This window comes from Coregonus lavaretus (genome assembly GCF_964263955.1).
Source record: "Coregonus lavaretus genome assembly, chromosome: 19".
NCBI lineage: Eukaryota > Metazoa > Chordata > Actinopteri > Salmoniformes > Salmonidae > Coregonus > Coregonus lavaretus.
The window spans coordinates 9,761,427-9,774,797 of record NC_140006.1 but is presented as its reverse complement, the minus strand read 5'-3'; the positions used below and the strand labels follow the sequence as shown (position 1 = coordinate 9,774,797).

Below are 13,371 nucleotides of genomic sequence, written 5' to 3'. Positions count from 1 at the left end.
CATAAGTTGTGACTTATATTAGCAAACTTATATTAGTAACTTTTTGCTGTATGTCTATCCATTGCAGCTCCAGCATGAGTAGCCAAAACAGCATTGATTGTTATGAAGATTCTTCTTTGATGTGTTGTCGGTATGTAAGTAAGACCAGATTTTAATCAAATCAAATCTTGTACTTTATCTTTGTTATTAACATAAATACTACCTGCGCGCACACACACACACACACACCTTATTCTAAAAACTAGTAGGCCAATATCTGTAAGGGCAGTTCACGGATATTTCTACTGTACTGTGATCTGTTCTGCTATTCTATTTGGGAACAGGAAAAGGTGCATATGTATGCATCTTCATTTTGAATGCAATGTGGGTTTAAATTGATCCCAAAGTGTTAAACTTCAGGGCAAAATGTGGTCCTGGGAATATATGCTACCCCCCAATACAGGCAACTTATGTAGACTTGTGTTTCCACTGTAGTGCTAAGCTGTTATGAACCACAATACAAATTAGATACACTATGCAAAGGTGAAATGGATATCTGGAAAAAGAAAGAATAGCGTCTCGTCGGGCCAGATTGACTTAATTTGTACTAGACATGTTTGCACCTGCTATTTTCTAGTGGAACTAACGCATATTGTAATATAAGGACCAGGGGCTTTTCCTGCGCAGGTCACATGGCCAGGAAAGACTCCTAGCCCAATCTATAAGGTTTTACAAATAAGTCAAATAAAAGGTCAAGAGTAGGACACAGACCTTGATTCTAAACAAAGTTACTTCCAAGTTTAATTTTCTCTGAAAATCACAAGTAAAACTTTGCGCCGGTTCTTCAGACACCCATCACACAGGTTCTTGAGACGTAAAACCGACATCAAAACGTGGCACTAACGCCGACCACAGAAGACCACACCACTGACACAGACACAATGTTCTGTACCCCCATTCACAGACTGTTAGTGGCGAGAACGTGGTCTATGGTCACACACTATCTAGCCACCCACATAAATCGAGGTCTAGATGCAAAGCGCCGGTAAGCCAAAGAAGGGACGCAAATTGGAGTAATCTTTAAGCCAAGTGAGTTGCTGAACGATGAAACGCTGCACGGCTCCTAGCAGGACAGCATCAAAGGGTGTCGCTGCAACCCTCCCCACAGGCCAATGCTGACGGCAGGGTTCACACTGCCAACAACATACACTACATGACCACAAATACAGTGCATTCGGAAAGTATTCAGACCCCTTCCCTTTTTCCAGTTTGTTATGTTACTGCCTTATTCTAAAATGGCTTAAATTAATGTTCTTCCTCAATCTACACACAATACTCCATAATGACAAAATGAAAACAGTTTTGTTTTCGAAGAATTGTCCGTAGAGCTCCGAGACAGGATTGTGTTGAGGCACAGTTCTGGGGAAGAGTACCAAAACATTTCTGCAGCATTGAAGGTCTCCAAGAACCCAGTGGCCTCCATTCTTAAATGGAAGAAGTTTGGAACCACCAAGACTCTTCCTAGAGCTGGCAGCAATCGGGGGAGAAGGGCCTTGGTCAGGGAGGTGTCCAAGAACCCGATGGTCACTCTGACAGAGCTCCAGAGTTCCTCTGTGGAGATGGGACAACCTTCCAGAAGGACAACCATCTCTGCAGTACTCCACCATCTGCAGAAGCCACTCCTCAGTAAAAGGCACGACAGCCCGCTTGGAGTTTGCCAAAAGGCCTGAACTTGAACCCGATCTAACATCTCTGGAGAGACCTGAAAAAAGCTGTGCAGTGACGCTCCCCATCTAACCTGACAGAGCTTGAGAGGATCTGCAGAGAAGAATAGGAGAAACTCCCCAAATACAGGTGTGCCAAGCTTGTAGCGTCATACCCAAGAAGACCCGAGGCTGTAATCACTGACAAAGGTGCTTCAACAAAGTACTGAGTAAAGGGTCTGAATACTTATGTAAATGTAATATTTGAGCAAAATTTCTAAAAACGTGTTTTTGCTTTGTCATTATGGGGTATTGTGTGTAGATTGCAGAGATTATTATTATTTTTTAAATCAATTTTAGAATAAGGCTGTAATGTAACAAAATGTGGAAAAAGTCAAGGGGTCTGAATACTTTCCGAATGCACTGTATCTGGACACCTGCTCATCAAACATCTCATTCCAAAATCATGGGCATTAATATGGAGTTGGTTCCCCTTTGCTGCTATACCAGCCTCCACTCTTCTGGGAAGTCTTTCCACTAGATGCTGGAACATTGCTGCAGGGACTTGCTTCCATTCAGCCACAAGAGCATTAGTGAGGTCGGCACTGATGTTGTGCGATTAGGCCTGGCTCGCAGTCGGTGTTCCAATTAATTCCAAAAGGTGTTCGATGGGGTTGAAGTCAGGGCTCTTTGCAGGCCAGTTAAGTTCTTCCACACAGATCTTGACAAACCATTTCTGTATGGACCTCGCTTTGTGCACAGGGGCATTGTCATGATGAAACAGGAAAGGGCCTTCCCCAAACTGTTGCCACAAAGTTGGAATCATCTAGAATATCATTGTATGCTGTAGCGTTCAGATTTCCCTTCACTGGAACTAAGGGGCCTAGCCCGAACCATGAAAAACAGCCCCAGACCATTATTCTTCCTCCACCAAACTTTACAGTTGGCACTATGTAATCGGGCAGGTAGCGTTCTCCTGGCATCCGCCAAACTCAGATTTGTCCGTCCGACTGCCAGATGGTGAAGTGTGATTCATCACGCCAGAGAACGCTTTTCCACTGCTCCAGAGTCCAATGGCGGCGAGCTTTACACCACTCCAGCTGACGACTGGCATTGCGTATGGTGATCTTAGGCTTGCGCGCGGCTGCTCGGCCATGGAAACCCATTTCAAGAAGCTCCGGACGAACAGTTCTTGTGCGGACGTTGCTTCCAGAGGCAGTTTGGAACTCAGTAGTGAGTGTTGTAACAGAGGACAGACGATTTTTATGCGCTACCAGCTTCAGCGGTCCTGTTATGTGAGCTTGTGTGGCCTACCACTTCGCGGCTGAGCCGTCGTTGCTCCTAGACGTTTCCACTTCACAAAAACAGCCCTTACAGTTGACCGGGGCCGCTCTAGCAGGGCAGAAATTTGACTTGTTGGAAAGGTGGCATCCTATGACAGTGCCACGTTGAAAGTCACTGAGCTCTTCAGTAAGGCCATTCTACTGCCAATGTTTGTCTATGGAGATTGCATGGCTGTGTCCTCGATTTTATACACCTGTCAGCAACGGGTGTGGCTGAAATAGCCGAATCCACTAATTTGTATATAGTCTATGTGTGAAGGGTGTGTGACCATGTGGGTGTGTGTGCCTGTGTGTGTGTGTATGAGTGGCTGTGCCGCAGTTTGAGTGAGTGGCCGACTTTGCCAACATCAGAGGGCCGTGCTTTGAAGTTGCGGCATAACAGAGAGAACGGGTGTGTGAGAGAGACACAGACATTGGGGGATGGAAAGAGAGCAAAAAAGGAGAGAGAGTGTAAGAGGGAAAGCGCTATGTTCCGCTCTCTGAGCACTTTTTGTGTGTGTGTAGTGGGGGGGGGGGGGGGGGGTGAAATCGCAATATTTTGGACGATATTATATTGATACTTTGACTCCAAGTATCGATTTGTTATTTCCATGACTGATCAAAACTATTTTATCTCGTCTCCCTCTCTGCAGCAGACATAGTGAGCAATATGTTTGGAACATCAAATCGCAATATCAAATAGAATCGTGAGAATTGCAATAAATATAGTATTGGCACCTAAGTATCGTGATAATATCGTATCATGAGGTCCCTGCTAATTAGCAGCCCTGGTGTGGTGTGAGTCTCTGTGTTGTTTATGAGTTTGCAGTGTTGTGTTGGTACTGTAGTGTGTGTGTGTGGTGTCCCAGCCCCCTCCATGCACCCGAGCGGCACAATGGCCCTGAGATCTGTAAGCCAGCTCAGGCAGAGCGGGATGGCATGGGACAAACGGGCGGCACTCTTTCATCCTATCCCTCCATCCCCCTTTGATGTTCTTTGATTAATCTGGCCTCCACTCACTCGCTCCTTCCATCCATCCCTCGACGAGCCAGAGTGGGCATACTGTACTGTAGCATTCTCCTCCTCTCCCTCTCCCCTCCTTTCTCTTTGCCAGTCTATCGCTCAGTATTACTCCTCTTTTACCAGTGTCAGTGATGCTGACCACAGAGCTAAACCAACAAACACGGTTGCAGAAGGGAGAGGACAGCAGTCTTAGAAGGGAAAGTGAGAGATACTAAATGGAAAATGAGTGAGGACAGACAAACAAGTGGTTTTCAGGCATCTCACCTCTTCTTGCTGTGACAGCACATCTGCTGCTCTGGACCTGAAGGACATCAGAGAACATTGAATCAAGCCAAAGCCACACGCTTAAAATTCAACACACAAATCCATAGAAAGCTTAACTTGAAAGTGCATTACTGTACTGTTAAAAGCATGGCATGACTGACATTGCATCGTATGGAAAGGTTTTGGAGGCGCACTTACCAGAGCCACAGCCACAGCCACACATCAAGGGCCATCCCCTCTAGCTGGCCAGTCCAGCAGTGGTCTCAAATGGTCACAAAAGGTACATCTCACTGCCACAAGAAGTGCATTGCAGAAGCCTAGACAGGATTTGCTTTTGCCAGTCCATATCTCCATTGAGACAAGAAACACAATATTTGGAGAATTGGGTTTGGGGTCTGTATGTGTGTGTGTGTGGTGGTTCCTGCCCTGGGGGTCACCTGAGGTTACACATGGTGCTGACATAACACACACAAGCCCTACAAAGACACTACAGTGGGCGAGGGTCTAATAACCTTTCTGCTAAACAATGCATGCTGGAGTTTGGAAAAAAGAGCAACAATGTGAATGAGTTAGTAAGTGGCGTGAGAGAGCAAAGGTTTTGTAAAGGCTGTCAACGGGGACGTTTGAGATCTCTCTATAAGAATTACTTTGAGACCCCAGGGTGAGGACAAAGTGTGTGTGTGTGTGTGTGTGTGTTGGAGGGGCTTTGGGTACTGTAACTCCTCGCTGGGGGGCTGCATGAGTTGGTTACATAAAGAAAGCACACAACGCTCCACACACAATCACGCCACAATGAGAACCTTAACAACAATCGTGTTGAATAACACCCAGGTATTGTGTATGGTTATGAAACCATTTTCTCCCATTGTCTTAGGCAGAAAACAATTGAAAACTAGGTCAGTGGGGTACGCAGGGCTGGGCAGGGGAGAGAAGGGGTTCCCAACATGGCCGCACAGACAGACATACCTAAAAACATACACTTCAGCCCCCAGACAATATTAGGGCAAAAACATCTCGTCTCTGCAGGGCTGGAGCGGATCATTGAGAAATATCTTGTTAATTATCTTGATAACTACTGAACATTTAGTCGAATGCTAAATGCTTAAACTTAACCAGAAAATGTTCCCATTTGAATAAATCACATATTTAGATGGAAGATAAAACGGGTAAGATCAGCAACATTTTCAAAACTACATAGCAGTATGCTGATGAAAGTGGTTTGCTTATTCAAGTGATGTTGCATTTGTGATAATGAAGTTTAGTTCAAAATCTGAAAACATAGCTTTTAATATTTGTTATTAGGAAATAAAATGACAAAATCTGCACATTTAACAGGAAATACAATCTCTCTTTATCCCAATTTTTTTTTTAAAGACAAATTAGAAACATGAACCTTTTACTTTTCCTTTTTATAAACTGGGGGAAGGATAGTGCAATAACTAAAGATTCCTAGTCTAGGCCACAAACCCATGGGATAAATCTCAAAAGTGTCTTACTCTCCTTGTTTAAAGGCAGTCCAGACTGAGGGAAGGAGACAAGGAGTGGAAGCCCCTTTAGACTATTGAGCAGCCTTTCTTAAAACAGTACATGCCCATCTCTGGCTGCAGTGGTCAGTGTCTCTGGTTGTTGAGGCTCTTGGCCTTGGAGATCATCTGTAGGGGGGTCTGCCTGCGCTCGGCCCCGGAGCCAGCCAAGGCCCCTTCCCTCTCCTGCTCCCCCAGAGGGTCCATGTCCTGAGTGGACGTAGACGGGGTCGCTGACATCATCCTGCGGATGTTACCCACCTGACCGAGACAGGAGAGGGAGAGAGCATTTTAGAGACACATATTTCCCTCAGATTACACAGACCCACAAAGAATTAAAAAACAAATAAAATGTTGATCAACTCCAATATCTATTGGGTGAAATACCAGTGTACAATCACAGCAGCAAGATTTGTGACCTGTAGCCACAAGAAAAGGGCAACCATATTTATTTTTTGCACATCGTTACAACACTGTATATAGACATCATTTGACATTTGAAATGTCTTTATTCTTTTGGAAATGTGTGAGTGTACTGTTTACTGTTCATTTTTTAGTATTATCTATTTCACTTGCTTTGGCAATGTAAACATATGTTTCCCATGCCAATAAAGCCCCTTAAATTGGGGGGGGGGGGGGGGGGGAGAAATAAAAGAAAATTATAGAAAATTATAGAAAAAGAAAAACAAATAGAAAGAGGAAAAGAAAAGAAAAGAAAGAAAGAAAGAAAGAAAGAAAGAGAAAAGAAAGAAAGAGCTCATCCTACTAGAATCTGAAGTGAAATGTCTACTGTTTGCTGATGATCTGGTGCATCTTTCACCAACCAAGGAGGGCCTACAGCAGCACCTAGATCTTCTGCACAGATTCTGTCAGACCTGGGCCCTGACAGTAAATCTCAGTAAGACAAAAATAATGGTGTTCCAAAAAAGGTCCAGTTGCCAGGACCACAAATACAAATTCAATCTAGACAACGTTGCCCTTGAGCACACAAGAAACGATACATACCTCGGCCTAAACATCAGCGCCACAGGTAACTTCCACAAAGCTGTGAACGATCTGAGAGACAAGGCAAGAAGGGCCTTCTATGCCATCAAAAGGAACATAAAATTCGACATACCAATTAGGATCTGGCTACAAATACTTGAATCAGTTATAGAACCCATTGCCCTTTATGGTTGTGAGGTCTGGGGTCTGCTTACCAACCAAGAATTCACAAAATGGGACAAACACCAAATTGAGACTCTGCACGCAGAATTCTGCAAAAAATATCCCTTGTGTACAACGAAAAACACCAAATAATGCATGCAGAGCAGAATTAGGCCGATACCCGCTAATTATCAAAATCCAGAAAAGAGCTGTTAAATTCTATAACCACTTAAAAGGAAGTGATTCCCAAACCTTCCATAACAAAGCAATCACCTGCAGAGAGATGAACTTGGAGAAGAGTCCCCTAAGTAAGCTGGTCCTGGGGCTCTGTTCACAAAACAGACCCAAAGAGCCCCAGGACAACAACACATTTAGACCCAACCAAATCATGAGAAATCAAAAAGAGAATTACTTGACCCTTTGGAAAGAATTAACAAAAAAACAGAGCAAACTAGAATGCTATTTGTACACAGTGGCAGAATACCTGACCACTGTGACTGACCCAAACTTAAGGAAAGCTTTGACTATGTACAGACTCAGTGAGCATATCCTTGCTATTGAGAAAGGCCGTTCTAGGCAGACCTGGCTCTCAAGAGAAGACAGGCTATGTGCACATTGCCCACAAAATGAAGTGGAAACTGAGCTGCACTTCCTAACCTCCTGCCAAATGTATGACCATATTAGAGACACATATTTCCCTCAGATTACACAGATCCACAAAGAATTTGAAAACAAGCCCAATTTTGATAAACTCCCACATCTACTGGGTGAAATACCACAGTGTGCCATCACAGCAGCAAGATTCGTGACCTGTTGCCACAAGAAAAGGGCAACCAGTGAAGAACAAACACCATTGTAAATACAACCCACATTTATGTTTATTTATTTTCCCATTTGTACTTTAACTACTTGCACATTGTTACAACACTGTATATATACATAATATGACATCTGAAATGTCTTTATTCTTTTGGAACTTCTTAGGGTAATGTTTACTGTTAATATTGATTGTTTATTTCACTTTTGTTTACCAACTACTTCACTTGCTTTGGCAATGTTAATATGTTTCCCATGCCAATGAAGCCCTTGAAAAGAATAGAATAGAATAAATGAAAGAGAGAGAGAGAGAGAGAGAACAGAAAAGAGAAGGAGACAACACTAAAAAGTACCACAGAGCACACTTGAAATTTGAGCCCTTATTCTTTCTTACAACCCACCTCACCCCTCTCTGAATGTTTCTCTCACCTCGGCCTCGATATGCTGCAGAGTTTTGAGGTGGCTCTCTCTGCACTGGCTCACCCTGCCCACCTCCTCCTCTATGGAAGCAGAGATGCTCTCACAGCCACTGCACCTGTGGACACACATACAAGAGATAGATCAGCAGAATCTATATGTGGACAGAGAAACGGGCATATAACATATAGTAGAAAAGCAGGACTAATGATACAATGATTAATGATTCATCAGACACAGACAATAACATTCTAACATGGCTTCTGTAAGAAAAGTTAAAAAAAACTCAATAGCTCATAACCGGGTCTACAATCTCAAACGTGAATATGCAGAACTCTTGTATATGTAGACCCCCCCCCCCCCCCCCCATCCTCACCAATGTGCCAGTATGCTGGAGATGCGGCCCATGCCCTGGGAGCGGATGTCCCGGCCGATGCAGGCGTCCACCTCCAGTTGCTGCCTGCACTGGTCCAGCTTCCCCCGGATCACGTCAGCATACACAGCCTCAATCACCAGGTCCTCAAGCTCACGCACACTGCCCACCTCCAGGTCCTTCAGCAGCGTTGAGTACGGGATCACCTGCAGTCACCATAATAATAAACAGAAGTGTGTGAGAGTGATGCTGCACATTACACATTTGCAAACTGGTGCTGGACCAATAATGAATACCATGAATAGGAAGAAAGCCTACTGCTCTCTGTTTCTTTGCTCAAACTGTCTGCACCACAATACACAATCAATATTTAGGGCTGCTTCGGGTCTGTTGCAGTAGACAGTCCTGTACGAACCTGCGTGTTTGCAGCCAGGTTGACAATGGTCAGATGCCTTAGCTTGTTCTTCTGGGTCTCAGTCAAGGGGGGTAGAGTATCCTTGAATGCTGAAACGACAAATAGGACCAAAAAAAATTGTATTTTCCTAGCATGCTTATTGAGGGAAGATGTATTCGCTACAAATGTGATTTTTAGGACCCCTTTAGGTATAAAATAAACAAATATTTAAAACATTTGATAAATATTGAATTTGGCATTTACTACTATAGCCCATAGAAACACATTGAATACCACATTCAAAAATGAAAAAAAAGTAAAATAAAAAGACTGTCAACTAGGTTAAACTGATGGATTTTGGAGATGTTTTAATTTTTCAATAGACTTAAAAGATGCACTATGCAGAAATCGCTCTGCAATTTCCTGCTTGCTAAAATTCTAATAGTTTGCATAATTTACGTTTATGTGATAAAACAAGCAAGTATAGTGTAGAACAGGGGTCTCCAACAGGTTGATCGCAAGCTACCAGTAGCTCATAGCCCACCAGTAGCTCGTAGCCCACCAGTAGCTCGTAGCCCACCAGTAGCTCGTAGCCCACCAGTAGCTCGTAGCCCACCAGTAGCTCGTAGCCCACACATGAGTAAATCGCCAAACAATTCTTAAAGTACATGCAAGTGGACAAGTATCAGATACCGCAAGCTCACAGATAACATCTAATCAACGCAACATTGACATTATACCACCCCTGGTTAGCCACTATTGGCGCAAAAAAAACAAACCTAACACATTATCTGCCAAATAATTTCCAGCAATATTGCCCGTCTGTCTGTGTGGTGCATGCGTTTTTAGATCACTCCTGTGTGTAGCCAGTTGATGTGATAACCATCTTGTGGGTTGACAGAAATACTTTCCCCAAAACCTTGTCAATTAAATGTTAACTGAGAAGGCTTACCTGGCAGAAGTATATCATGAATAAGTATATAATTTGTATCTATTATTTGTTATTGCAAACTTTGCTGTGAAATTAGCAACAGCAGTACAGAACCATCGCTAGACCCCCACATTAGCTGTCACATTCCTCGCTCGCTAGATGCATAATTAAAGGAAAGATGCACAACTAAAGGGGAATTACACAACAAAAATTCGTTTTCTACCAGACCCTAAAAAAATTATGTCTACTGATGTGATTTAACCATTAACATGTACTCAGAACATCCAATTTCATTTCTCTATGAACAATTGTAATTGAGTGAAAAAACATTCTCAAACCAGGATTTTTCCCCCTGAGAAAACATAGTTTGGTAAAATATAAAACAGAAAACATTGTACACTACTTTCTCTTGTACACTAAGGACCTGGGGAAGAGTTGCAGGTGAGAGGAGAGGAGAAGAATGTGTTTATTTGAAAGCTATAATATTTTTTTGTAGTTAAATAAAATGTGTATCTTAAAAAGTAGCTCTCATGCTAGAAAAGGTTGGAGACCCCTGGTGTAGATAATAATTGTACCATCTAAACTGCTGTGAAATATATTTTTCATAACCAAAAATATTTTATTTATTTTCAGCTGTTTAAAGCTGGCACACAAAACAGAAAGTAAAAAGATGCAAAAACGAACGGGAAGCATAGAAATAGTGCACATTGTACATATCTCCCGCTTCTTAGATGTGCTTTCAATGAGAATGACAGATCTATAGACTATTCAACCCATTTCTATGTGAATTTGGTCGGTTGCGCAAAAAGTTACATATTGCAGCTTTAAGGATTTTAGGATGAATGCACTATCTAATTGTAAGTCGCTCTGGATAAGTGTCTTCTAAATGACTAAAATGTAAATCAACCTGTGGATAGATACTGTAGTACAGGGTTCTTCAATTCCGGTCCTGGAGGGCCGAAACACCTCTGTTTTTCATCCTCTCCTTCTAATCAGGGGCTAATTCAGACCTAGGACACCAGGTGAGTGCAATTAACTACCAGGTAGAAATAAAAAACAGAAGTGTTTCGGCCCTCGAGGACCAGAATTGAAGAACCCTGCTGTAGTACCATTACCGTGTAACATGAATAACACACAAGCAGAAAAAAACATGAAAAGGATCAACTACCTTTATAATCATGGTATGTGCCATAGGCAAACATGTTGAGCAGTTGACAGTAGCCTTCATTGGGACCTTTTGACAGCTACAAGAGAGAGCAGTGAGTGAGGACAAATTGACAACATTGTACGCTATCACATAGCCTACAGATGGCTTGAAAACAGTGACATCTGGTGTTGTGGGGTTAGCCATTACATTTGAGTGAAAAATGAATGCACCCCACATTCATGCACAAGTCACTCCACTACAGTTAGAAAAAGTAACACCAAAAAAGCGAGTTAGCTAGCTACCTCTTGAATGCAGGGGAGTTCTAGGAATTCGCCAAAGACATACACCCCCGGAGCTTCCAGTAATTGGTTTATGAGGGCAATCAAAGCGGGTCCTTTAGCATTTTTGGCCAGCAACATGAACGGCTCGAGCTGGTTGATGTGTTTCGGCTCTCCAGACATCTGAGGAAAAACTGAGTGGAGCTAGCCAGAGCTAGCTAGCTAACGTTAGCAATGTCATTTTAGCCATCTAGCAAACGGGCTTATATTAAGCCACAGCAAGGCAATAAAGTTGACTAGCAAGTTTAGTTTGCTCACAGACAGTTACCGAAGTTAGCTATTGTAAGTACTCACATTGTTTTCGTTTATCTTGTCAAATATTTTTTCGAGCTGCTTGACTTAATGGCACATTTTTTTCAGGAGAAAGATGTGTGGGCGTGTTTAGGCAAATTCACATGCTTTTACAGGAGACATTAAAGGGATATTTCACAAAAATTACAAAATTACATGTTGGTTTCCTTACTCTGTAAGCAGTCTATGGTCATGGGGGTGAGTGAAATGTACTCCTCAGCCTGAAGTGTAGCCACTTGCGCCGCTGGCCGACCAACTGGGCATTCCTACAATGTGGTGCCTTTTGGACCTCATAACTTTTCTAAGGAAAGTATTTTTTTTTATTCTATCAGAAACGGACTTTCAGAAAAACATATTGGTCAAGTTCAGGCACTTAAATCAGGGCCGGTCCTAGCCTTAAAGGGGCCCTAAGCACCTCACAGACAAAACATTTTAGTGGTCCCCTTCTTGATGGTGGAGAGTTTCTAAGTACATTTTCTGCAATTTGCCATGGGATGTATAGAAAATGTTGCAGTTTTAAAGCCCGTTTTCTGCAATTCTACACATTTTGCTATGGGTGGAGAGAAAATGTAGCAATTTTCTAACACATTTCATGCAATTCTACTCATATTGACATGGGGTAGATATATATATATATATATATATATTAGATAGATAGATATTGGCAGTTTTACAGCTAATTTCCTGCAATTCACATTTTTCCATGGGGAAGAGAAAATGTTGCAAATTAATGACACCTTTCATGCAATTCTACTCATTTTGCCATGGGGCAGAGAGAAAAAAAATGTGTAGTTTTGCAGCTAATTTCCTGCAATTCTACCCATTTTGCCATTGGGTGGAGAGACATTTTTGCATTTCTAAAGTACATTTCCTGCAATTCTACTAGGGCTGACCCCAATTAGTCGACTGGTGGATTGTTTGGTTGTTAGGCTGTTGGTCGACAGAGATTGTTTTAGTCAAGCAGTAACATACATACACATACAGTGGGGAGAACAAGTATTTGATACACTGCCGATTTTGCAGGTTTTCCTACTTACAAAGCATGTAGAGGTCTGTAATTTTTATCATAGGTACACTTCAACTGTGAGAGACGGAATCTAAAACAAAAATCCAGAAAATCACATTGTATGATTTTTAAGTAATTAATTTGCATTTTATTGCATGACATAAGTATTTGATACATCAGAAAAGCAGAACTTAATATTTGGTACAGAAACCTTTGTTTGCAATTACAGAGATAATACGTTTCCTGTAGGTCTTGACCAGGTTTGCACACACTGCAGCAGGGATTTTGGCCCACTCCTCCATACAGACCTTCTCCAGATCCTTCAGGTTTCGGGGCTGTCTCTGGGCAATACGGACTTTCAGCTCCCTCCAAAGATTTTCTATTGGGTTCAGGTCTGGAGACTGGCTAGGCCACTCCAGGACCTTGAGATGCTTCTTACGGAGCCACTCCTTAGTTGCCCTGGCTGTGTGTTTCGGGTCGTTGTCATGCTGGAAGACCCAGCCACGACCCATCTTCAATGCTCTTACTGAGGGAAGGAGGTTGTTGGCCAAGATCTCGCAATACATGGCCCCATCCATCCTCCCCTCAATACGGTGCAGTCGTCCTGTCCCCTTTGCAGAAAAGCATCCCCAAAGAATGATGTTTCCACCTCCATGCTTCACGGTTGGGATGGTGTTCTTGGGGTTGTACTCATCCTT

General features: G+C 42.7%; 1 pseudogene across 1 annotated transcript; it reads right to left on the bottom strand.

Moving 5' to 3' along the window:
* Nucleotides 1-5,901: 5,901 nt before the first annotated feature.
* LOC311146721 (COP9 signalosome complex subunit 7b-like) lies at nt 5,902-11,790 on the bottom strand (annotated as a pseudogene). Its single transcript has 7 exons — nt 11,671-11,790; nt 11,341-11,520; nt 11,060-11,135; nt 8,982-9,070; nt 8,570-8,772; nt 8,206-8,311; nt 5,902-6,075 (listed from the first exon to the last, which is right to left on the bottom strand). The product of its transcript is annotated as a COP9 signalosome complex subunit 7b-like (transcript).
* Nucleotides 11,791-13,371: the final 1,581 nt, after the last annotated feature.